Below are 24,907 nucleotides of genomic sequence, written 5' to 3'. Positions count from 1 at the left end.
TTGATTATTTATTGAGCCGGCAAAGAAAGTGTTTCCATTGTTTCAATCTTGCCTTCAAGTTCCAGTTGGGTGAATGCTGGGAGTCAGAAGTACTTCTGGTTCTAATAATGTAGCCCTTTTCATCTGGGTGCATCATAATAAATTACTTGTACAAAAAAAATGAAGAGACCCCCAAGTCTGGCTGTCTTGCTAAATGGTCAATAGCATAACAACAACAACAACAACAACAAAAACAATCATCGCGAAATACCAGGACTTAAAAATCGAAATTCAACTATTATGGCACAAACCAGCAGTGGTAATTCCAGTGGCAATCGGCACACTGGGTGCTATTCCAAAAGCACTGGAAACAGTTAAAAATTGACGAAATCACCATCAGTCAAATGCAAAAAGCCGCACTGCTTGGATCTGCACACATATTACGAAAATACGTTACGACGTCCTAGGCCCCTGGGTGGGGCCCGACTAGTAATCAATGCCAAATCCGGCGAAACAACTGGCCGCTGTGATACAAATCTGTTGTTGTGATAATAATAATAAACCGGAATATTAAAACATCAAGCTGGCCATACCCACTCTGGCCACACACACACTGCCCCCAAGGTAAAATGCAACCCTGATGCAGCCCTCAATGAAATCGAGTTTGACACCCCTGCTTTAGCGGTTGGGGGGGGGAATGGTTTCACGTGCACAACCTAAATCAAATGAAGCTTCATGCACTCGCCTTACACTTCGGCAGTAGCAGTCCATAGCCCAGCTGTTGGGGACTCTTGCTGAAATGGGGAGGGGGGGTTGGCCAGAGGAATGCTGTCCTGCATTCGCTTATTTTCAGCGGTCAGAGGAGGCAGAAGGGATTGTTATTGCTAGTATAAAGAAATACGGGCCGCATCTTTCAAATCACTGTCGGATTAAGGCCTCCTTTTATAAACTGCGAGACACTCTCTATTTCTCAGGTGGGAGACAGTCATAAAGGCAGTTATGGCAAACCAAATTAACCAAGGCCTATAGGGCCAAAAAAAATATCATTTAGTGACATTTACAAACTAGACAATATCTGGTGAAATTGTGGTTGGCAGACGGTGGCTGGCGGGGAAGGCTATTTAACGTATTTATTTACCTTCATTGCTCCTAACGATGAGAGAGAGAGAGAGAGAAAGAGGGTGTCTTTTTGATGATGTTTGTTCCTTAAAGTGGTTTGGCTGTGTCGTTTGCAAACTTTATCAAAGCAATTGCTCACAAGTCGTTGGCAAAAGGAGAAACCCAGCAGCCTCCTCTGAGCACTGTTTGAGCACTTTGTCTCTGTTTATGACTGACAAGAGTTTCTGTCTTCCTAAAGAGCTGACAAAATGGAAAAAAGCAATCACCGTCTATTGTTTTGCTTTTGATTGCTTGGCTAAGCGGTTCCCTTGGTTGCAGGACACATTCTGTCTTTCCCCTCTTAAGGAAGAAGTGAAAATGGTGGTAAGCAGATGGATAGTGAGCGACGGCAGAGAGAGGAGGAAGAGGAGAACACAGATTGTGTGACCAAACAAGGCAAACACAGACTTCAACGGATAATTAGATCTGGAGAAAAAAACTAATTGTTAGCAACCTGCCTTCCATACGGCACAAGTCAAAAAGAGGGTTGTGAAAATATCTACTGACCCCTCGCATCCTGGACATAAATTGTTTCAACTCTTACCCTCAAAATGACGCTATAGGGGACTGCACACCAAGACAACTAGACACAAGGGCAATTTTTTCCCCCTAATGCCATCACTCTGCTAAACAACTAATTCTCACAACACTGTCAAATAATTTACTATTATTCTTCTCTCCCTTTTCTTCCGAGCCCAGAAAAAAAGGAGTGCAAGCAATCAAAATGGAAGACAAGCTGTTGGAAAGGATGTCTCTCTTTTTATTTCCAAAAATAATACAAGTAGTTTTGGATGACCAACATACCGGCATGATTTTTATAGGAATTTGAGACCTTTGTGAAGGAAATGTGAGCATGATGAACAATTTTATGAAGGGAGGAACTTAGAGGAAATATTTTGCTTGTTATCTGCTTTATCAGAAAAGAACTTCCTTATTACGCACATGGGTTTTGTCGCTGTCTTTTATTAGTGTGGGCATAGTCCAGTGGTGGGTTTCAAAAAATTTGGAACCTACTCTGTGGGTGTGGCCTCCTTTGTAGGAGTGGCTTGCCGGCCATGTGACCTGGTGGGAGTGGCTTGCCGGCCATGTGTTTTCTTTCTCTCTCTTTCTCTTTCTCTTTCTCTCTCTCTCTCTCTCTCTCTCTCTCTCTCTCCTTCCTTTTGTCTCTCTGTCCCTTTTTTCTTTTTTTTCTTTCATCTCTCTCTTTTTCTTTCTTTTTTCTTTTTTTATTTATTTATTTCTTCCTTTCTTTCTCTTTCTCTCTCTCTCTGTGTCAGTCTGTGGGGGGGGGCAGTGGTGGGTTTCAAAAATTTTTGGAACCTCTTCTGTAGGTGTGGCCTGCTTTCCGGGTCCACTGGTGGAACCTCTTCTAACCGGTTCGGTAGATTTTACAAACCGGTTCTACTGAATAGGTGCGAACTGGTAGGAACCCACCTCTGGCATAGTCAGTGGTGGGATTCAGCCAGTTCACACCAGAGGTGATATTCAGCAGGTTCTGACCAGTTCTGGAGAATGGGAAGCGGACATTTTGAGTTATTCGGAGAACCGGTAAATGCCACCTCTGACTGGCCCCACCCCCATCTATTCTCTGCCTCCCAAGTCCCAGCTGATCAGGAGGAAATGGGGATTTTGCAGTATCCTTCCCTTGGAGTGGAGAGGGAATGGAGATTTTACAATATCCTTCACCTGCCATGCCCACCAAGCCACACCACACCCACCAAGCTACGCCCACAGAACCGGTAGTAAAAAAATTTGAATCCCACCACTGATTTGCACCTATTCAGGAGAACTGGTTGTTAACTTTCTAAGCAGTTGGGAGAACCAGTTATTGGAAGAAATATCATTTTGTAAGGAAGGCAGGAAGGAAACATTCTGGTGTTGTTTGTAGCATAATCTCTATTGCCCTGCTTATAGAAACTGCCTCTCCAGTTAACCCTTATTACATTGTAACAGCTAAGGTGAGCACCCATCGACATGAGTGATGATGAGTTGGCCACGCCTACCCAGACACATGACCACCAAGCCACGCCTACCCAGCCGGTCATTAGGGCAGGGAGCTGGTTGTTAAATTATTTGAATCCCACCACTGGGCATAGGTGTTAAATTCCCATGCCTTTTAAATGTAGATCAGATATTGTACTGCATAATTTCAAACATATGAATGAGTCGTGGTAATTCAAGGGCTATATTATAAAAAACGATACAATGGAATGACCTTTACTTCACGTCAACAAATTATCCCTGGTAATTTCATTGATTTTTGTCCTAATTGGAATAGTTTGACAGGTTTTCAAATATATTATACTACATGTGGCAATCTTTAAGTCAAATTAAAAGTCCCTGTTGTGATGGATAAAGTTCCTGTTGTGATGGATATTTACTCATAGAAAAGCCATTTTTACTCTATTCTGAGTAATTTACCCCTGTGCCTTAACAGACATATTAACAGAGTTGGAAGGGACCTTATAGGTCATCTAGTCCAACCCCCCGCTCAAGCAGGAGACCCTACACCATTTCTGACAAATGGCAGTCCAATCTCTTCTTGAAAGTCTCAAGTGTTAAAGCTCCCACAAGTTCCAAAGGCAACTTCTGTTCCATGGGTTGATTATTCTCACTGTCAGAAAGTTCCTCCTTATTTCTAAGTTGAATCTCTCCTTGGTCAGTTTCCATCCATTATTCCTTGTGTGACCTTCAGGTGCTTTGGACAAAAGCTGGCTCCCTCAGCCTAGAAACAGAGGTGAGCAGCACCTCCTACAGTCGGACACAACTAAACAGAGGAAACCTTTACCTTTTTATTGTTCTTTTTATAATATAGAACACCCGAGGGAATTTATGATTTATGATTTTTTATGATTTTATGATTTTATTAATATTTGTATGCCGCCCTTTTCCCTGAGGGGACTCAGGGCGGCTCACACAAAATCAGGGGAAGGGAAAACAAACATTGACAAAGAAACGTACAATAAAATAATCAGCAACATACATTCATCATTCGGGAGGGGCAGCTATCCTTGTCCCCAGGCCTGACGGGCTAGCCAGTTCTTAAGGGCTGTGCGGAAGGCCTGGACGGTGGAGAGGGTACGAATCTCCACGGGGAGCTCGTTCCAAAGGGTCGGGGCTACTACTGAGAAGGCCCTCCTCCTTGTAGTTGCCAGCCGACACTGGCTGGCCGATGGAATACGGAGGAGGCCTAATCTATGTGATCTTATTGGTCGCAGGGAGGTAATACAACTCTTCTAAGAATATTTCTATTTGAAGGGGAATAGTAATAAGGATTGGTTTTAGTAGAAGCATTTGTTATCTGTAACGCACATTATATTATGCCTTGTGTTTGTAACGTATATGCTTGCATGCTATAAGTGCCTTCTCTTCTGTGCAACTGACTTCCTGTGGCCCTGTTGTTAGGGTCTGTAAAATATCTGGCAAATATCAAAACATGTGATCCTTGCCATTTGAACTCTTATCAATCTGCAATCTATGGGCATAGAATTTATCCCGGAATGGGTCTGTAAAGAGCTGTAAAACTGACACCTTTGATCTGTCTACCTTCTGCCTAAGAACGTATCTCACCTTTGATCTGTGCCCTTCACAACAGTGGGCCAAATGGCCAAGAATAGGAAAGAGATAAGGCTGATAAGGCTAGTGATGATGTTTCTGACTGTATAAAAAGAACTACACCTTCTCTGAAGGGTAGTTCTTCCCTGCATATCCTTGGGGGTATGTTGGGAACAACTGACCAACTGACCGTCTTTAAGCTTTGATCAAAAATTAAATGCTGATTGTTATTCCAGACTCCATTTAAGTCTCATGTTCGGCTCGTTGTGACTTGGATGTATTCTCAAACTTCTATGGGTCTCAATGTATTCTCAAACCTTACATACTGTTAAGGTAACATTGGCTTGATGAGAGGGGGGAGAGAGAAGAGAGAGAGAGAGGAGAAAGAGAGAGGAGAGAAAGAGAGAAAGATGAGAGAGAGATGAGAAAGAGAGAGAAGAGAGATGAGAGATGAGATGAGAGAGATGAGAGAAGGGGGAGAGAAAGAGAGAGAGAGGAGAGAGAAAGAGAGAAAGATAAGAGAGAGAGGAGAGAGAGGAGAGAGAGAGATGAGATGAGAGAGAGAGGAGAGAAAGAGAGAAAGATAAGAGAGAGGAGAGAGAGAGAGGAGAGAGGAAGATGAGATGAGAGAGGGAGAAGAAAAAGAGACAGAAAGAGAGAGGAGAGAGGGATGGAGGGAGAGAGCGAGAGAAGCTGGTGCTCTCAAAACACGTCATTTCCGCTCAAACTGAAGAGAGGTAGAGGTCTTAAACAAGACTTGTTGAAAATCTAAAGTATTATTCTGAATTTCTGAAGTTTCTCAAACAATAGCTATTTGGCCTGGCATTCGATCTCAAAAAGTCTCTAGGTAAATACTTCCTCCCGATGTCTCCTATTGGGATTAAATGGAAATGTGAGAAGCCAGGGAGGTTACAGATGACTGGCAAGATGACTATACAATGCAAACAACTGGAGGGTTGATTGATGAAACACAGGCGCAGGCAGCCTTTAAATCTCTCACAAGAATCTGCCCCTCCATCCATAAGCATTTCACCTCCATTCTTTTTTCCCCCTCTTTTGAGGAAGAACATCAAAAACCATTTGTTTTCCATCCAATTGAATGAGAATGCCACAAAAATTGATTTTTATCTGGCTAAGTGGATGCTGGAGAAAATGTATATATACATTCCAAAGGGGGAAAGTGCATAAAAGTTTTGTTCTCTGCAAATAAAAAAAAACTATAATATAAAAGCCAATGGTTTTTCTTGTTCTCTTTTTTTGTTAGTTCATTTTCCCTCGAGCATTATAAGTGAGCCAAGTGAGTCGGCTGAAAATCTTTTTCGTTCATATCAGATGTGATCTTCTGATTTTTGACCCCCCCCCCTCTGTTTATGTTTTGAAAACTCTACTCTTTAAAAAAGGAATGATCATAATTAAGAGATTTACTTCACCTGATTCAAGATTAATTGCAACAAAATAGGACTACAACAACTTAGGCAATCACACATTTTGGATAAAAAATAGAATTGCCTTGCCAACGATATCCTACCAACCCTTTGTGCCTGAATTCTAGGAAGATTGTTGACACTTGCAAGCATGATACATGCGTACCTCATTCTACAGCCCTTTCAAAATACCAATGATTCTGTCACAGTTTGCTGGGCATCCACAGTGTCGTGGAAGGGAGGAGGAGGAGGAGGAGGAGGAGGAGGAGGAGGAGGAGGAGGAGGAGGAGGAGGAGGAGGAGGAGGAGGAGGAGGAGGAGGAGGAGGAGGAGGAGCTCAAAGGTGCTTTTTCAAAAGACAACTAGACTTTGTTTTCCTTGAGGATAAAGAACAAAACATTTGGTTTCTCATCCAAGAAACTTCATCAGTTGTGATGGCAGTGGGGAGAGAAAGTAGGCCAGTGGTGGGTTTCAAAAATTGTTCGAACCTACTCTGTGGGTGTGGCCTCCTTTGTGGGAGTGGCTTGCTGCCCATGTGACCAGATGGGAGTGGCTTGCCGCCCATTTAACCGGATATGAAGATGCCAACGACACTTGTCAGAACCACCTTAAATTACCTCACACACAGCACTGGCATGCATAAGAATATGATGTAAACTTGTTTTTTAAAAGGCATCTTTGGTTTGCGTTAAAACAACTTCAACACATGCAATGTTCTGATTGCACCACAAACGCAGTAGTCATCCTTACCTTTCACAGAGGCACTGAGTTTTATAAATAGGAGCATGATAGTGTAGAATAATCATATCCAAGGACCAGTGGTGGGTTTCAAAAAATTTTGGAACCTGTTCTGTAGGTGTGGCCTGCTTTCCGGGTCCACTGGTGGAACCTCTTCTAACCGGTTCGGTAGATTTGACGAACTGGTTCTACCGAATAGGTGCGAACTGGTAGGAACCCACCTCTGAAGTAGGCAGTGGAGAGATAGATACTGACAGTTGAGGCTGGATGGTCTCTTTGAAACTAGTGATTGTGTCTATCCAAAATGTGGGTTTTTCTGTCTTCAAAAGAGTGACCTTTTTCAAATGCGGAAGGACCACTGAATCTTGCCCTGCTGGGTTTGATCTCCTGCGTTGCGCCATGTGCTTGTGAAGTGGTTGTTTTGTTTCACCCATGCACAGATCTGCACGTCTCACTGGATTGTACTGCACACGTCACATTGCTCAGTTTGTGTCAGGGTGTTTTATCCTTGGGGTAGACAAGCTTCTGCCTCAGTGCATTCTTGGGTTTAGAGTGCGCATGGATGTTGCGTTGCTCCACATTCTGGATAGAGAGGCTCATTGGGTTGAAAGAGGGGTAAAAGAGAGACCATTTATATGTTAACACTGAGCAGCTCTCTCTCAATAGAGGGGGAGGGATAAGAATAAGATACTACCTATCTCCAGTCTACAATGCAGCCCTTACAACAGTCCTAATAAGATTCCATAACCAATTGCACCATGATTGAGGTGACCCTGGGGGCACAGATAAACCCCTGTGTCCGAAAGAGTTCTCAGGGAGAATACTAACAACCAGAGGACTGTAAAGAAATACAATCCTTCCATCCCCCTCCCATCATCCAATCTGAAGGCTAGTTCTATCCCCCCACCAGGCAGTCTCAACACTATCTTTCCATCCCGCCGCTCCACCCCAGGGCTGTCTTAATTCATGGGCCTGATGGGCACTTGTCCCCGGGCCCCATGAGCATAGGGGGACCATACTAATCTGTGTATGTTTACCCTTCAACGCTCCTTGTATCATATAAATACAGCAACACAATTATTACTTTTTACTTCATTTTTAATTAATACTAACATGCAAATATGTGTTTAATTTTATCGACCATTTACATTTTTATTCCTGTGAGTAGCTGTCGTAGGAGCTCCCATATACTGCTTTGCCCGGGGTCCATAATGCTGTTAAGACGGCTCTGTTCTACCCCGCTCTCTCCAACTGATGAAGTTTCTTGATGGAAAATGAAACGTTTTATTATTCTTCCTCAAGAAAAAACAGTCTAGTTGCCTTTTGAAAAAGCATCTGTGAAACAACTGTGACCTGGATAACTGAGAATCTGCACTGACAGGAGGAAGATGGTGTCACTTGGTGGATGTGGATTGATGGGAGTGGATTGGTGGGCATGGCACAGGAAGGATACTGTAAAATCTCCATTCCCTCCCCTCTCCAGGGGAAGGATACTGCAAAATCCTTATTCCCTCCCCACTCCAGGGGAAGGATTCTGTAAAATCCCTATTCCCTCCCCACTCCAAGGGAAGGATACTGTAAAATCTCCATTCTCTCCCCACTCCAGGGGAAGGATACTGCAAAATCCTTATTCCTTCCCCGCTCCAGGGGAAAGATACTGTAAAATCCCTATTCCCTCCCCAAATCTCATTCCATCCACACTCCAAGGGAAGGATACTGTAAAATCTCCATTCACTCCCAACTCCAGGGGAAGGATACTGTAAAATCTCATTCCCTCCCCAAATCTCATTCCATCCACACTCCAAGGGAAGGATACTGTAAAATATCCATTCCTTCCCAACTCCAGGGGCAGGATACTGTAAAATCCCCATTTCCTCCCGATCAGCTTGGACTCAGAAGGCAGAGAATAGATGGGGCCAGTCAGAGGTGGTATTTACCGGTTTGCTGAACTACTCAAAACTTCCGCTATCGGTTCTCCAAAACTGGTCAGAACCTTCTGAATACCACCTCTGGCTTGGATCTGTTAATAACATGAACATTAGTTTGAAAAAGTTCCGGACAAATCTTCCAAAAACAACTACAATTTCAGCCTTACTTTTTGTGATGACACCAATAGATCCCCCAGCATATTTTCTGCAAGCCTCGGAGGCAGCATTTTAAGAAAAGGAGAAGAAAAATGCAGCCCCAGACAGAGAAAGAAGTTTCCTGCTTTATTGATTAGACAAAAATAAAGATTAGGAAGAGGGGGGAGTGCTTATACAGTATGGGTGTGGACGCAGGTGTAAAAATGAACTTCAGTTAACCTTTCCTTTGCACGCTTCCCATGGCTTTTATGAATGCCTACAAGCCTTTTTTTAAAAATATAGCACAAATTCTGTTGCCGCTGCACAAGTTCATTAAGTAGATTAGGAATAGCAATTTGGGCTTTGGGACACCCCATTCCAGAAGCAGCCCCGTTCGGTGTGCATTTTAACTATATTAGATGTATTCCCATAAACGAAGCTTCTCTGCTATTGAAGGCAACTTGATTATGTTAGGTGATTTTTATCGGTTCCCTTTAGGGTGAGGAACAAATGCTAATAGTTGTAATTTAATATGAGAGTTACTGAAGCAAGGACAATTGTGCCGAACGTCAAATGAAGCGTTACAGAAGGGATGTCTGTTTTCAAAGGATCAAATATAAAAAAATGAACATTGAGCACTTGGAGAGATTAGCAACAGGGAGATACATTCGAATCAGCCTGGAAGGGTTTCCATTGTTTTAATTTAATTCTTAAGTAAAAGGATCAGGAGCCCAGAAGTTCTGTATTAAAATACGCTGTTTTTCAACAAAGCATGGTTGATTTTGAGTTAATCAGAGATAAACCACAGAGAACCATGCAAGAATTCTATAAAATGTAGCTCTTTTTTTAAAGGCTACTTAGAAACTACAGTCTGCTGTAAAACTCTGTATTCTCCCATGAAATGTAATCATTGGAAGCATCTAAATGGAAGATAATTCAAATCAGAGCTGAGGACAATAGAATAGCAATAGCCGCAGTACTTAGACTTACCATATTTTTCAGAGTATAAGATGCACCCAGATTTTGAAGAGGCAATTTTTTAAAAAAGGTTTTGCACGCTGCAGCCCTCCCAAAAAGGCCCCGTTTTTTGTCAAAACAAAGGGGGCATGAATTGCCTTTAGGCAGCTTATAGAGTGCTCCTTGGGGCTGGGGGTGGCAAAAATGAGCAAAAAAATGGCCCATTTTTGCTCATTTCTGCCCTTCCCAGCCCCCAGGAGCTCTCTGAAAGCCTCCTACAGGCTCTGCATGGCCATTTTGGTGAAGGGGGCAGGATTTTGGGAGGCAAAAAATGCTGTATTCAGTGTATAAGATACACCCAGATTTTCACCCTCTTTTTTGAGGGAAAATGGTGCGTCTTATATTCTGAAAAATACGGTACATACCACTCCACAGTGCTTTACAGCACTCCCTGAGAGGTTTACAATGTCAGAATATTGCCCCCAACAATTTTACTGACTTCAGAAGAATGAATCAACCTTGAGCCAGGGGTGAAATGCTACCAGTTCGGACCGGTTCACCCAAACCAGTAGTAAAAAAAAAATGCTACCAGTTCAGGCAAACCGGTATTTCCGATGATCAGCTGTGATGCACAATGTATATTTGCTAGAAAGCATTTCCTGCTTTCTGGCTAACCTAAATTCCATGGCATAGTGGATTTTCCCCCTCCTCACTGTTCTACTTACCTTTGCAGGTGCCCTCAGTAGCAGGCTCTGCCCATCCACCCTAATATCATCACATCTGTTTTTGACGCTCTGCACATGTGTGGAACGTCCTGTGAAGGTGGCGCATGCAAGCAGAGTGAGCGCACGCGCACACTCACATTTGCGAACCGATTACGAAGGTAAGTAGATTTCACCCCTGCCTTGAGCCCCATCAGGATCAAACTCCAGGTTGTGGGCAGAGTTGGCTTGCAATACTGCATTACACCACAAGGGCTTTTATCATCAAGAGATGTTATGGGAGGAAGTCTAAGACAAAAAAATGGTGGAGTTTTAATGTGATGGTTTCTGAATAGAATATATATATTTTTTCTAACAGACCACATGTGTTCATCCAAGGTTTTTTAACTGCCTTCCCATTGTTATTAATAAACAGTACCATGGCTTTTCCAGAACACCACTGCCAAATTTCATAGTCAACCATTTGGAAGCAATTTCGAAATATCTGGAAGAACTTTGAATAGGAGTTTTCCTACCCTGATCACTTTTTGTGTATGACTCTTGGCACTCCCACGGAACTCAACACTGCTCTTGTGGAATGAGGAATAGTAATAATTACATTTTTAATGTAGTTTTCCCTTTTTTTTAATGCAACATCCAGAAAGTTACGCTCTTTTTTTTTCAGGTCCATTGTCCCTGAGCAAATAGTTTTTCTTTATTTGCTTTATTTATTGGATTTGGAAGGCCACCTAATCATCCCCCAACTCAGGGCAACATGCAAAGAGCGTTAAAAGCACAATATAACAGTAAAAGAAAAGCAAAAATGATAGACTTCTTCCTAGAGAATCCAAAAACCTTTGTTAAAGAAAACCATAAAATACCAGCAGACTCAAGATTAGTCTGATTTTTTTTTTAAAGCCTTCATGGAGAATAGGATGGTTGGGGCCATGCAGAGCTCAAGAGAAATGCTCTTCATGTTATTTTTCAGCTTTTCACCAGGAGAGAAGAGGTGTGGTGCTCAGTGACTTAATAACACTGGAGATGGTCTCAACTGCAGCGGTTCGAGCCCAAGCACTACCTAGCAGGGTGAGCTCTTGTTATTTGCTTCAACTTCTGTCCACCTAACAGTTTGAAAGCATGTTCTATGCAAGTAGATAGATAGGTACCACATTTAGTGGGGAGATGAGCTGGTGTTGTTTGCAGGCAGTCAGAGTTCTGAACCTTCCCGGTTGCACTGCTGGTATGCAAGGCAGCTCCAGAAAGGGAGGGGACCTTGGGTAATGCTGCAAGAAGAGCTTCTCATCTTCTTCTCTGGTGCAAGGTCAGATCGCCCTCCTGTGATGCACCTTGGGAAGCATGCAAGCATGTCCTATAACAGGGCTGGTACCTTGGCAAGCCAAACTACTACCCTGAAATAGCATTGGGATCTCCTAGCTACTGTAACAATGTCAGACACTAATAATAATACTAATAAAGGAGAATATTCGTTGTGCGCTCTGAGCTTGCTTGTTTTCTTGCAGATGTTTCATTACCCAAGTACTGTGATTGGCACTGATAATGTTACCTAGTATGGGTAATGAAATGTCTGCAAGAAAACAAGCAAGCTCAGAGAGCACCAAAGACCCCTCACTAATAATAATAATGACCAGGACAAAGTTGGTTACTAGTGGATTATCTCCATATTGCTCTTCATACAAAAACAGAGACTATTTCAGCAGATTACTTTTACATTCTTATCAAAAGCAGCCCTGGGAGATCAATCCGTAGCATAAACAAGGTAGGACTATTTAATATTTTGCTTTTTTGCTGTATCAGCCTGTAGTCAGAATCAGAAAAGAGGTGGAAGGGTTCTATGAGCCATAGTGGTGCGGTACTGTAGGCTACTTCTGCTGACTGCCAGCAATTTGGCAAATCTCATCAGGCTCCAGGTTGGCTCAGTCTTCCATCCTTCCGAGGTGGGTAAAAAGAGGAGCCAGATTGTTGGGGGCAATAGGCTGACTATAAACTGCTTAGAGAGGGTTGTAAAGCACTGTAAAGGGGTATATAAGTCTAAGTGCTATTGCTATCTTGGAGGTTTTCTAGTCCAGCCCCCTGCTCAAGCAGGCGATCCTATACCATTTCAGACAAATCTCTTCTTAAAAAACCCCAATGATGAAGTACCCACATCTGAAGGCAAGCTGGTCCACTGATTAATTGTTCTACCTGTCTGTTCTGTCCCAATATATATGGACGCAGACTTGGCTGTCTGCCACAACTAAGGAGGGAGATAAGCAACCCCTTGGCTGGGAGCCCAGAAAGCTATCTCTATGAAACAAGGCTTGAACTTACAAAAGTCTCCCAATGTTTCTCTATGGCTGAATCAGTAAATTGTTGTTTCCTGCAAAGTTCCCCTCCTGTCACCCCACCTATAAACTCTCTGGAAGGGGCCAATCAGTAGCCACCTGTTCCTATTCCCTTCTGTGAGCCTTTTCCCAAAGCTGCTCCCTCCTCCTCTCAGCCCTATGCATACATATGTCAGGGACAGCCTCCCTCTGTTCTTCCTCACTGCTCCCTGACTCAAATGCCACCTGGTGGCCACCAGGCCTCTCTAGTCCCTGCTCTGACTCCGAACACTCCCCAGAGTCTTCCTCAGCCTCTAGGGCAGTCCCATAGTGTTCATCACTGTCAGGTTCCACCAACAGCTCAGCCGGTCGCTGTTGGGCCACAACACTGTCAAGTAATTTCTTCCTAGTTCTAGGTTGCTTGATCCGTTTCCATTCATTGTTTCTGGTCCTGCCTTTTGGTGCTTTGGAAAATAAATTGACCTCCTGTTCTTTGTGGCAGCCTCTCAAATACTAGGATACTGCTATCATGTCCCCCCTGGTCCTTCTATTCTCTAGACTAGCCAAACCCAAATCCTGCAACCTTCATAATATCTCCACATCCACATGCTATCTTATACAGAGTACCTGCATTTATACTTTGTCCTTGCTTTTAAATCCACACTTACAGAGTGGTGGAGTTGCCATCCTATAAAACATCAAGGAAAATTATCTTTGTATCAGAACTTTATTTTTTAATATTGCTATAAATCAAATGGAAGCCAATTAGGTCTCATTGCTAATGAGCTTCACAAATCATGTTGATGGCAACAGTCTCATCTAGCATCCGCTTAGCCTAGAATCTACCATTCAGAAAGATGAAGCATGTTGACACCCTTGTGTTAGAAGCACTGCAGCTGCTTGCTGGGGTAATTAATTTTTACACATACTGTGGTGAAGGCAAACAAGACATCCAAAGTCCTCCGGCCAAATACAGGCTCTTTAGGGCAGAAAGAAAGTGAGCGAGAAAGAGAGAGAAAGAAATATAGATATATAGAATAGATATAGAATTATTTATTGGCCAGGTGGGATTGGACACACAAGGCATTTGTCTTTGGTGTATAAGTTCTCAGTGTACATAAAGAAAAATAAAATAGAATACATTCATCAAGAATCATAAGGTACAACACTTAGTGATAGTCATAGGTAACTAATAAGCAATCAAATCATACTAGGAAACAAATAAAACAATATAAAATTTAAAGATACAAACAACATGGTTATAGCCATAAGTGAGAGGAGATAGGTACTAGGAAAGAGGAGGAGAATAATAGTAATACAGTCTTAGTAGATAATTTGACAGTATTGTGGGAATTATTTGTTTAGCAGAGTGATGGCATTCGGGAGAAAAACTGTCCTTGTGTCTAGTTGTTCTGGTGTGCATAGCCCTATAGCGTCGTTTTGAAGGTAGAAGTTGAAACAATTTATGTCCAGGATGTGAGGGGTCTGTAGATATTTTCATGCCCCTCTTTTTAACTTGTGCAGTGTACAGGTCCTCAATAAAAGGCAGGTTGGTAGCGATTGTTTTTTCTGCAGTTCTAATTATCCGCTTGAAATTACAAGATTGAAATAAGTGACTTAAAATCACTTTTCACACTTAATGACCGTTGCAGTATCCCAAAGTTATGTGATCACGTTTTGGAACTGTAGGAAGTTAAAACCCACTCCTCTCCTAGAAAAATGAAATATCCTAGGAAATATTGAAAAGGCAGAATATTATATTTCCCTGAAAAGGGAGAAGGATGTTTTAAAGACAAAGTAACTTTCTGCAGCTTCTTGCCTACCCCACTTTTGTCAATGGGCTATTAAGATACCCAAGCCAGTCTATTTACATAACAAAAACCCCTCCCCTTCAGCTCCAGGTGATGGAATCAAGGCATTAGCCCTTTAGCCAACTCACCACATGGCATCTGAGAACTCAACCAAACTTGGGACTCAAAACACAGCCTAGTGAGTTGCCCTCGCATGGCCCCATGGGAGTCTGACACCCAATCAGAATACATTTCTTACACAGGAACGAGAAACAAAGAGGTGGGGCCGAACAGAGTATTAAAAAGCCGGCAAGCTCCTCCTCTTGCTCTCTTCTGTTTCTTCTTCTTCACCTAGAAGCATGTGATCACCTTTTCCCCCAGGACCTCAAGCCATGTGGTCCTGTTCACCATTAAACCATCTTTCTATACAGCCGCCATGTTTCCAGTGTCATTTTCCCACTTGGAGCCGAACCCAGAAGGACATTTCTTCCAACAGAACTTTCAGAAAATGGTGAAGGCAGATTCACTTATCAATGGTGTTACTAATTTAACAACTTCAGCAGTGGTGGGTTTCAAAAAATTTTGGAACCTCTTCTGTAGGTGCGGCCTCCATTCCGGGTCCACTGGTGGAACCTCTTTTAACCGGTTCGGTATATTTGACGAACCGGTTCTACCGAACTGGTGCGAACCGGTAGGAACCCACCTCTGAACTTCAGTGATTCACTTAATAAATGTGGCAAGAAAAGTCTTGGGGCAAAATTCACTTAACAAAATTCTCACTTTAACAACATAAATTTGGGGCTCAATTGTGGACATAACTTGAGGGCTACCTGTATTATATTTACAGGTAATATTTGACTTATCACCATAACCAGAATTTATGTTGCTAAATAAGGTGGTTATTAAATGAGTTACCATGGTACCTTAGTACTCAACTGCTTTGAAACTCATCGAATTTGGCACTCAAGGCATTTTACCTGAAACTTTTGTCCCAATACTCATCATTTGTTTGGTACTCAAGGCACAAGTTAGAAGTTGTCAGCTGCCTTGCGACTCATTACATTATACCTTATGGTAAAAAATTATTTGGTACCCAGCATTTTTGGTACTTATCAAGCACCCCAGAACCAATTAACAATGAATATGAAGGTACCCTTGTGAAATCTTTTTGGCTGCAGTTGTTGAATAAATCTGGCTTCTCTCACACACTTTGTTTTTTTGGAAATCAACTAGGAAAGTCACAAATAGAAATCCCATGAGACACACACACACACACACACACACACACACACACAGAGGATGCTGCAATCATCTTAAATACATACCAGTTGCCAAGCACAAGCACCCAAAATTTGATGTGTGACCATGGGAATGCTGTAACATATACTGTAAGTCTGAGGATGGGCTGTAAGTCACTTTTTCCAGTGGTATTGTACCTTTTAATGGTCAGTGGATTAATGATTATAATTCAAGGACAATCGGTAATTTTTATTTTATTTATTTACATCTCACCTTTATTATTTTTTTATAAATAACTGCAACGTACCTCAGATTCCTTCCTCATCCTCCTAGTTCGGCTAATCTCCTTCCGCCTACCCCTTCAGGATTCCAAGTCTTCTGAACTCACTTCTGAACTAGTTCAGAATATCATTTTCTTTATGGTAAATGATTAAGGCGAAGCGATGTGCGCCTCGTAGCAAGGCTGTGCATCCCACTGTGTTTTATTATTATTCTTGCAAGAGAAAGGGGTTACTTCGGCCTCACGAGGCAAATTTTGATGTGATAAGAGTTTTATAGAAGTAGCAGCATAAAAACTCTACATAGCAGTCAGGAGACAGACATGCTGTTTTGCAAGCCTGCTGCTAAGAGGATAATACAAGTATTAAAGGCAAGGAAGGGCTGGTTATTAAAATATGGCGTCCGCAGCATTTTGGAAAGAAGAGAGAGATGTCCTCAGTTCCTGGCAGTTCTTGCTCAGTGACATCCTTTTATATACACCATATTTTTTGGCTCATTTTGGGGGCTTTTTTCAGCCCATTTTCAAGGCTTTTTGGCTCATTTTTTAGGCTTTTTAGCCCATTTTTCTTCCAGAAAAAGAGTTGAAAAAAGCCTCAAAATGGGCCAAAAAAAGCCTAGAAAATGGGCTGAAAAAAGCCTCAAAAACAGGCCAAAAAAGCCTCAAAAAAGCCTCCTAAATTTAGGTGTGTCTTATAATAGGTGCATCTTAAAATCTGAAAAAGATGGTATATATAAAAAAATTTCTGGGCGACCCCATCTTTAAGACTCTCTCCCCCAGTTCAGCTCCTGGCAAATGAGCATATAGACTAGTTAACCCATTGCTCCAATCTCAGCAGTTGCTTTGATGTGGGGGGGGGGGGGGAGAGAAAGGATTTGCAAGTGAACAAAAAGAATAAATGCAACTGGGCAAAAGGGATGAGTTGAGAAGGAAGATAATGTTAACCCTGAGCATAAGAGGGAAAGGAGCAAACGGTTAAGGGGAACTTTATGAAAAGGTTCATTCATTCAGGCTAGAGCTTTGAGGTCTTCTAACCCAACCCCTTGCTCAAGCAGGAGACCCTATACCCGTGATGGCGAAGCTATGGCATGCGTGCCCAAAGTGGCATGCCGAGCCATGTCGCCTGGCACATGTGGCGTCACCCGTTCCTCTCCCAGGTTACTGGCGCACATGCGTGCACGATGATCAGCTAGCCTTCGTGCATGTAGCAGTGCCAGAAACTGGAAGAGCTGGTCTTCCATTTTCTGGCATGAACATGCATGCCAGTCAGCTGATTGTTGCACATGCATGTGTGCCAGTAACTGGAAGACTAGCTGGCTGCTGCGCATGTGCACACCGGAAACCAGAAGTTCATGTTCTGGCATGTGCATGCCTCCTCTTCTGGGTTGCAACCCAGATGCGTGCGAGCTCAAACACGCATGCTCCCTTTTCAGCACTCGGTGCCGAAAAGGTTTGCCATTGCTGCTGTATACCATTTCAGACAAGTGGCCATCCAGTCTATTCTTCAAAACCTTCATTGATGGAATATCCACAACTTCTGAAAGCAAGCTCTTCCACTGGTTATTTGTCTTCACTGTTAGGAAGCTTCTCCTTCGTTCCAGATTGCTCCTTGATTAGTTTCCATCCATTGTTTCTTGTCCTGGCCTGTAGTGCTTTGGAAAATAAGGCAACAAGCATACCTCCTCCTCCTTCTTCTTTGTGGTAGCCCCTCAAACACTGGAATACTGCTATCATGTTCTTCTTTCCCCTAGAGTAGGCATACCCAGTTCCTGCAATCATTCTTCATATGTTTTAGCCTCAAAACCACTCAGACCTACAGGTTTATTTAAACCACGCATCATCCCGGTATGGTTAGCCATCCAAATAACCATCCACTATTCACAAAGAAGTGTAAAAAGGTAAAGGTTTCTCTATACAGCCATGTCTGACTCAAGGGCATGCTGCTCATCTCCATTTCTTGTTCGAGGGAGCCAGAGTTGCCTGAAGACAATTTCCATGGTCACATGACCAGCATGGCTATATGCCAAAGGCACACAGAATGCCCATACCTTCCCACTGAAGTGGTATCTATTTATCTATTGTATTTTTCGGAGTATAAGATGCACTGGAGTATAAGACACACCAAGATTTGGAAGAGGCAAATTAAAAAAAAAGTTTTTGCACTCTGCAGACCTCCCAAAAATGGCCCATTTTTCACAAAATGGGCCTGGTTTTTTTTCCAAAAAAGGGCATGAATAGCCTTTAGGAGGCTTGTAGAGTGCTCCTTGGGGGTGGCCCCCCAAAAAACGAGCAAAAACCATCCCATTTTTCACAAAAATGGGCCCATTTTCTGTCAAAAAAGGGCATCCATAGCCTTTAGAAGGCTTATAGAGTGCTCCTGGGGGCTGGGGGGAGGCAAAATTGAACAAAAAATGGCCCTTTTTCACTCATTTCTGCCCTCCCCAGCCCCCAGGAGCACTCTGGAAGCCTCCTAAAGGCTATACACGGCCATTTTGGTGAAGGGGGCTCGGTTTCAGAAGGCAAAAAATGTGGTATTCAGTATATAAGATGCACCCAGATTTTCAGCCTCTTTTTTGAGGGGAAAAAGGTGTGTTTTATACTCTGAAAAATATGGTACTTGCATTTGCATACTTTCAAACTGCTAGGTAGGCAGAAGCTGGGGCAAATAACGGGAGATCACCCCGTTGCGTGGAGCTTGGGTCTCAAACCCAGACTGCTAGGTCTCCAATTGACAAGTTTGGCAGTTAAAGACCCTCAAGCCCCTTCTCATAGAAGTGTAGGGCAATCTATCCTTGAAACAGAGTCCCATGTCTGCAAACTAGATGCTTTAAAGTCAAGGAAAAATAAATACATTCTGCATGCATAGGAGTGTATTTCTTTATAACAGACCTGGAATTGTGACCCAAAGGAAGAGTCAGGAGTCCATAAGGAGTGAATAGGCAGTGAGTCAAAGTGAATATTCTGAATTGTTGTTTTTTTTTTACAGACCTGAACTGTGAAAGTTTGAAATGTTTGTAAGCAAAGTTAAAAGTGGAGAATCCCTGTTTCCTTTGAACAACATTCCTTTCCAGATATCTTGGGATTTCAGCTTCCAGAAGTCCCAGCCAGCTTAGGTACCAATGCTGAGAGTTTGATCTCTAATATATTCGGGCAGCATGACACTGGCAAAGACATCCTCGCTGTGGCAATACATCTGGAGAAATTATTCAAATGGGCCTAGCTTGACCAAAATTTGCAAGCCAACTGGCAAGCAAATCGGAATGCGCCCTAATTGCCAATTTCCCTCTTCTGAGCTTTTAGTGAGGTTACCGTTGATTAAACTCCAGGTACTCCTCAACATATACCAGTTGCTTAGCAACCATTTGAAGTTACGGACTACCCAAAACAAAGGTATTTACAGCCCAGATTTGAAATTGCAATGAGTGCCTCCTCGGCCACAGTCACAATATTGCACTTTGAGTGCTCAGCAACCTGGACAGTATTTACAATCATGTGGTTGTGGCGCACAATTCATTTTCTTTTGCAACTCTGCGATGTTTCCATTGCAGACAAAGGCACAACCGTTTTATTTGCTTAATTACCACCACAAAAAAAGGTTGTAAAATCAGGCCTGGTTACCAATGACCAGCTTTGACAAATTCTGGACTATATTTCAGTCATGAAGTGAGGACTCCCTGTAGCAGGGGTGGGTTCCAGCTGCTGCTACTGCAGGTTTGCTCGGGGATGCGCTGCTCGTGTGCTTGACGTGCACCACGCACGCATGCACAGTACTAAAAAAATGCTTCTGTGTATGCGCAGAAGCAAAAGGCAAGATGCCGTCGCCTATGGCGCTGCTGAGAGAATCAGTTCGGGGGCGTGGCAGGCCGAGTTACTACCTACTCAGTCCGAAACGAGTTACTACCTACTCAGCCGAACCGGTCCGAACTGGTAGGAACCCACCTCTGACCTTTAGTATAGAGCAGAAGTCTAGATCTGAGGAAAGTCACCTGTCATTCCTAAAGAGGAATAACATGACTTTCAGTGCTGAAAAATATAATATATATGTTACAGACGTAGTATTCAGCTGGTTCTGGCAAACCGGTAGCGGAAATTTTGAGTAGTTCAGAGAACCAGCAAGTACCACCTCTGGCTGGTTCCGCCCCCATCTATTTGCTGCCTCCTGAGTCCCGCTGATCGGCTGGATCTTCTTCTATTGCCCTGCACAGGAGAATGGAGCTAGAAAGCAGGTTAATGTGGTGGGGAGGGAATGGGGATTTTACAGTATCCTTTCCCTGCCAGGCCCACCAAGCCATCCCCACCAAACTACACCACGTCCACAGAACCAGTAGTAAAAAAAATTGAATCCCACCACTGATATGTTAACATAAACATGTAAAATTAGGCATTTTATGAAGCCCTTCTAAGGAGAAGGACACTGGATGCATGGATGGTAGCAGATTAGAGAAGGCTGACACAACCCAACGTATTGTCATACCTTCAAGCAAAACATTAGGACTATTTTCCTTTGGAGCAATTATGTGGTTGTTTGTGCAAGTATTTTCATTGGGGTTTTGGGGAGGGGGGTTCTTTGTGAATTTCCTTGGTTTAGTCTCTATGGAGATTCTCAATCATCCAGGTCATGGTTGTCCCAAAGGTTCTTTTCCAGAAGGCAACTGGACTTTCTGGGGTTTTTTTCCTTGAAAAACGTTTAGCTTCTCATCCAAGAAGCTTCTTTAGAACTGAAGAGCATCTTGGATGAGAAGCAAAACATTTTCAAGGGAAAAAAACTATTACCTTTTGCAAAAGCACTTTTGGGATTTCTTTGGTTTGTTTGATAACACAACAAGAAGAATTATTTTGTAAAAAAAAACACCAAATACTTACTCAACCTGACCGCAGCAAGAATGGTGCACAGAAATGGAAGAGTGGAAAGACCCCTTCAGAGGTTGAGATAATAAGGAAGATACTACTCTGTGCAGAAATGGATAGACTAGCATTAAAAATAAAAGACAAAGGAGAGACGGAATATTATGACACATGGAATAGATTCTGTCAATGGTTAGAAGCACGAGGTGGAAGTCAGAATATGAAAAAATTAGGGAGGGAGACCTGGAATGATATACTATCTATGCATCATGGTATTAGAATGAATTTGATGGTCAAATATAATTGTACAGCACTAGCACTGTTTAAGTAGTATATACCTGTTTTCCCCAAAATAAGAACTCCCTAGATAAGCCCAATCGGGCTTTTGAGCGCATACGCTAAAATAAGTCCTTCCACGAAAATAAGCCCTCCCCGAAAATATTTCAACACAGCAGCAGCCATGAGGTGACCACGCTTGCCACATCCTGCACCTCAAAAATAATAAGACCTTCCTGAAAATAAGGCCAAGTGCTTATTTTGGGGGTCAAAAGAAAATAAGACCCAGTCTTATTTTCGGGTAAATGCGGTATGTTATTTGTTTTCACTCTGGTTTTTATGGCAAGTGAAATGCCAGGACAATCACACTGTGTTCAATATACTTGTATGTAAATAATAAAAATATATATTTAAAAAAAGAAGAATTATTTTGGATTCAAACTCTATGAATAAGTGTTGCCGCCAATGGCACCAGAAGCTAGCCACAGAGGGCAACCCACAAACAGTCTACAAGTTGTGACCATCTTCAAAGCCAAGGCCGCGTGGAAGTACCCCACTGGTGGGTTTCAAACTTTTTAAGAACCTCTTCTGTAGGTGTAGCCTGCTTTGTGGGAGTGGCTTGCCGGTCACGTGACCAGGTGGGAGTGGCTTGCCAGCCATGTGACTGGGTGGGCATGGCCAACTTGTAAACTCACTTAACAATGCTCTTGCTTAGCAACCAAAATGTTGGCTCAGAAACTCTGGCATTTGAAGCACGCAAGTCTTAAAGCTGTCAAGTTACAAGACACTTGCACCCCTAACCCTTTAGAAAAAAAAGCCCCAGGGGTGTTCAAACTTGACAGCTTTAAGACTTGTGGACTTCAACTCCCAGAATTCCTCCTCTCGCTCTTCATCTTGATGATGTGCGGATGGGCAGGGGGAGGGAGCTGGAACCGGTTCTAAACGGCACTGTAGATATGTGGAACCTCTTCTACAGAAGAGGTTAGAACTGGCAGGAACCCACCCCTGAAGTACCCACAGGGCCCTGATGCAGCCAGCTTCAGCCACATGAATTGAACCTCAATAGGATTGTCTCTGTAGTCCGGATACCTTTCCTTTGCAGCTGAAATGGCTCATATTTCAGTGAGCCGCCCGCTTACTAGTAGGTGGGCTCAGTGGCATACTCATAAAAATCACTGGTGAGATACAGGAAATAATAATGTTTAATGTAGCAACAGATTATTAGCTCTCCTCAGCGTGCAGTTTAATAGCATTCCATGGCTTGTTTCAAGGAGGCTGGAAAGGCCTCGCAGGCATGTGGGAGACGGCAGGAGCGTTTCTTGCTTCCATTTTTAACTCCTCTCTTCACCGCTGGGAGACGTTAACCTCACTTCCTCCGACGCATTGGATATCTTTGCTAAGCCCATGACTGCTAAACCGACTCTTCGCATCTCTGCAATTTGATCATTTCCTCATGCTAATGAGCCAGTTTTCTCAGTAAGAAAAAGCCGTTTCCCATTATCCATCAAGCCCTTGGCAACGATAAAATGGCACATTGCCAGCATCTGCATAAACCATCAGGAGATCAGAAGCAGTTACGAACACTCCTTAACTAACAGTGTATCTGGATAGCAAGGAGAGTCTTAATAACCTAAGTTGTAGACAGGTTTTTAGAATAGAATAGAATAGAATAGAATAGAATAGAATAGAATAGAATAGAATAGAATAGAATAGAATAGAATAGAATAGAATAGAATAGAATAGAATAGAATAGAATTCTTTATTGGCCAAGTGTGATTGGACACACAAGGAATTTGTCTTTGGTGCATATGATCTCAGTGTACATAAAAAGACAATACATTCATCAAGAAGCATAAGATACAACATTTAATGATAGTCATAGGGTACAAATAAGCAATCAGAAAACAATCAATATCAATATAAATCATAAGGATACAAGCAACAAAGTCCTGCAGTCCTAAGTGGGAGGAGATGGGTGATAGGAACGATGAGGAGACTAATAGTAATAGTAATGCAGCCTTACTGAATGGTTTGACATTGATGTGTGAATTATTTGTTTAGCAGAGTTATGGCATTCGGGGGGAAATTGTTCTTGTGTCTAGTTGTCTTGGTGTTCAGGGCCCTATAGTGTCGTTTTGAGGGTAGGAGTTGAAACAATTTATGTCCAGGATACAAGGGGTCTGTAAATATTTTCACGGCCCTCTTTTTGACTCATGCAGTGTACAGGTCCTCAATGGAAGGCAGGTTGGAAGTAATTGTTTTTTCTGAAGTTCTGATTACCCTCCGAAGTCTGTGTCTGTCTTGTTGGGTTGCAGAAGCAAACCAGACAGTTATAGAGGTGCAGATGACAGACTCAATAACTCCTCTGTAGAACTGTATCAGCAGCTCCTTGGGCAGGTTGAGCTTCATTTCATTTGATTTCAGGAGCTGCAGATAGATACAGCCTGGGCATTTGGGCATGCTCCAAGGGGCATTTTAGTGTTCAAAACCTGAAGCACTGCATGGTTCACAGTCTCACAATTCACCCTGAAAGCCATTTTCTCCCTCTTGCTCTTGTAAAATGGGAGGTATTAAAACCAAACCATCAAACCAACAGCACAGTCGATCTAGCATAGAATGTGTGAAGTAGAATTCCTAATGTGGTAGTCTGGGCGACTTTTTGTATTATGTGCAGAGTACATGTAGCTCTTTCTAACCAAAGGCTCGATCTGATTTTTTTGCTCTGCGTTACAGTCACTTAAAAGGGATGTGATGGCTCAGCGGCTAAGATCAGAAAGGTCGGCAGCTCGGCGATTCGAATCCCTAGCGCTGTGTAACAGAGCGAGCTCCCGTTACTTGTCCCACCTTCTGCCAACCTAGCAGTTCGAAAGCAAATAAAAATGCAAGTAGACAAATAGGAACCACCTTTGGTGAGAAGGTAACAGTGTTCCGTGCACCTTCAGTGTTTAGTCATGGCGGCCACATGACCACGGAGACATCTTTGGACAGTGCTTGCTCTTCGGCTTTGAAACAGGGATTAAGCACCGCCCCCTAGAGTCGGGAACGACTAGCACATATGTGTGAGGGGAACCTTTACCTTTATAATCTTATAAAAGGATGAGTACATCAAGGCACATTACAAATGTCACAGGAGGTGTCAAAATATAGAGTTATTATTCTTCGTTAGCACATACGATCGTTCTACACAAGCACCCAAGAGTTAATCTCATTCCCTAAATATTGTTTTGTGAAACAAAATTTCAATTAAGCACTACATTTCATACTTCTGTGAGGATAATATTCTTACAATTCCTTGCTTGGATTAGTATTGTTTTAAAAACAAAGGAACAAACTGTAATGCCATGTGCAGTTTTCCTGATCAAAGTGTTTCAGTCATAATCCTTCCTTCCCGCCAATCATTTTTCTGGTACTCGTGATTGTATCTTGCACAGTGATTGGATTAATCGCTTCAAACAGGCTCCTGCAGTAAAATAAGTCTCTAAGAGCGAAAGATGAATTGTTGTAGAGCCTAAGAGTTTAGATTTGAGTTCCTATGGCAACCTCAGTTCTGCCCCTCTCAACTGCGCTCCTACCTGAGGCCTCCTT

This window comes from Thamnophis elegans, chromosome 6, assembly GCF_009769535.1.
Source record: "Thamnophis elegans isolate rThaEle1 chromosome 6, rThaEle1.pri, whole genome shotgun sequence".
In the NCBI taxonomy this organism is placed as follows: domain Eukaryota; kingdom Metazoa; phylum Chordata; class Lepidosauria; order Squamata; family Colubridae; genus Thamnophis; species Thamnophis elegans.
Note: the sequence above shows the minus strand (reverse complement) of the source record.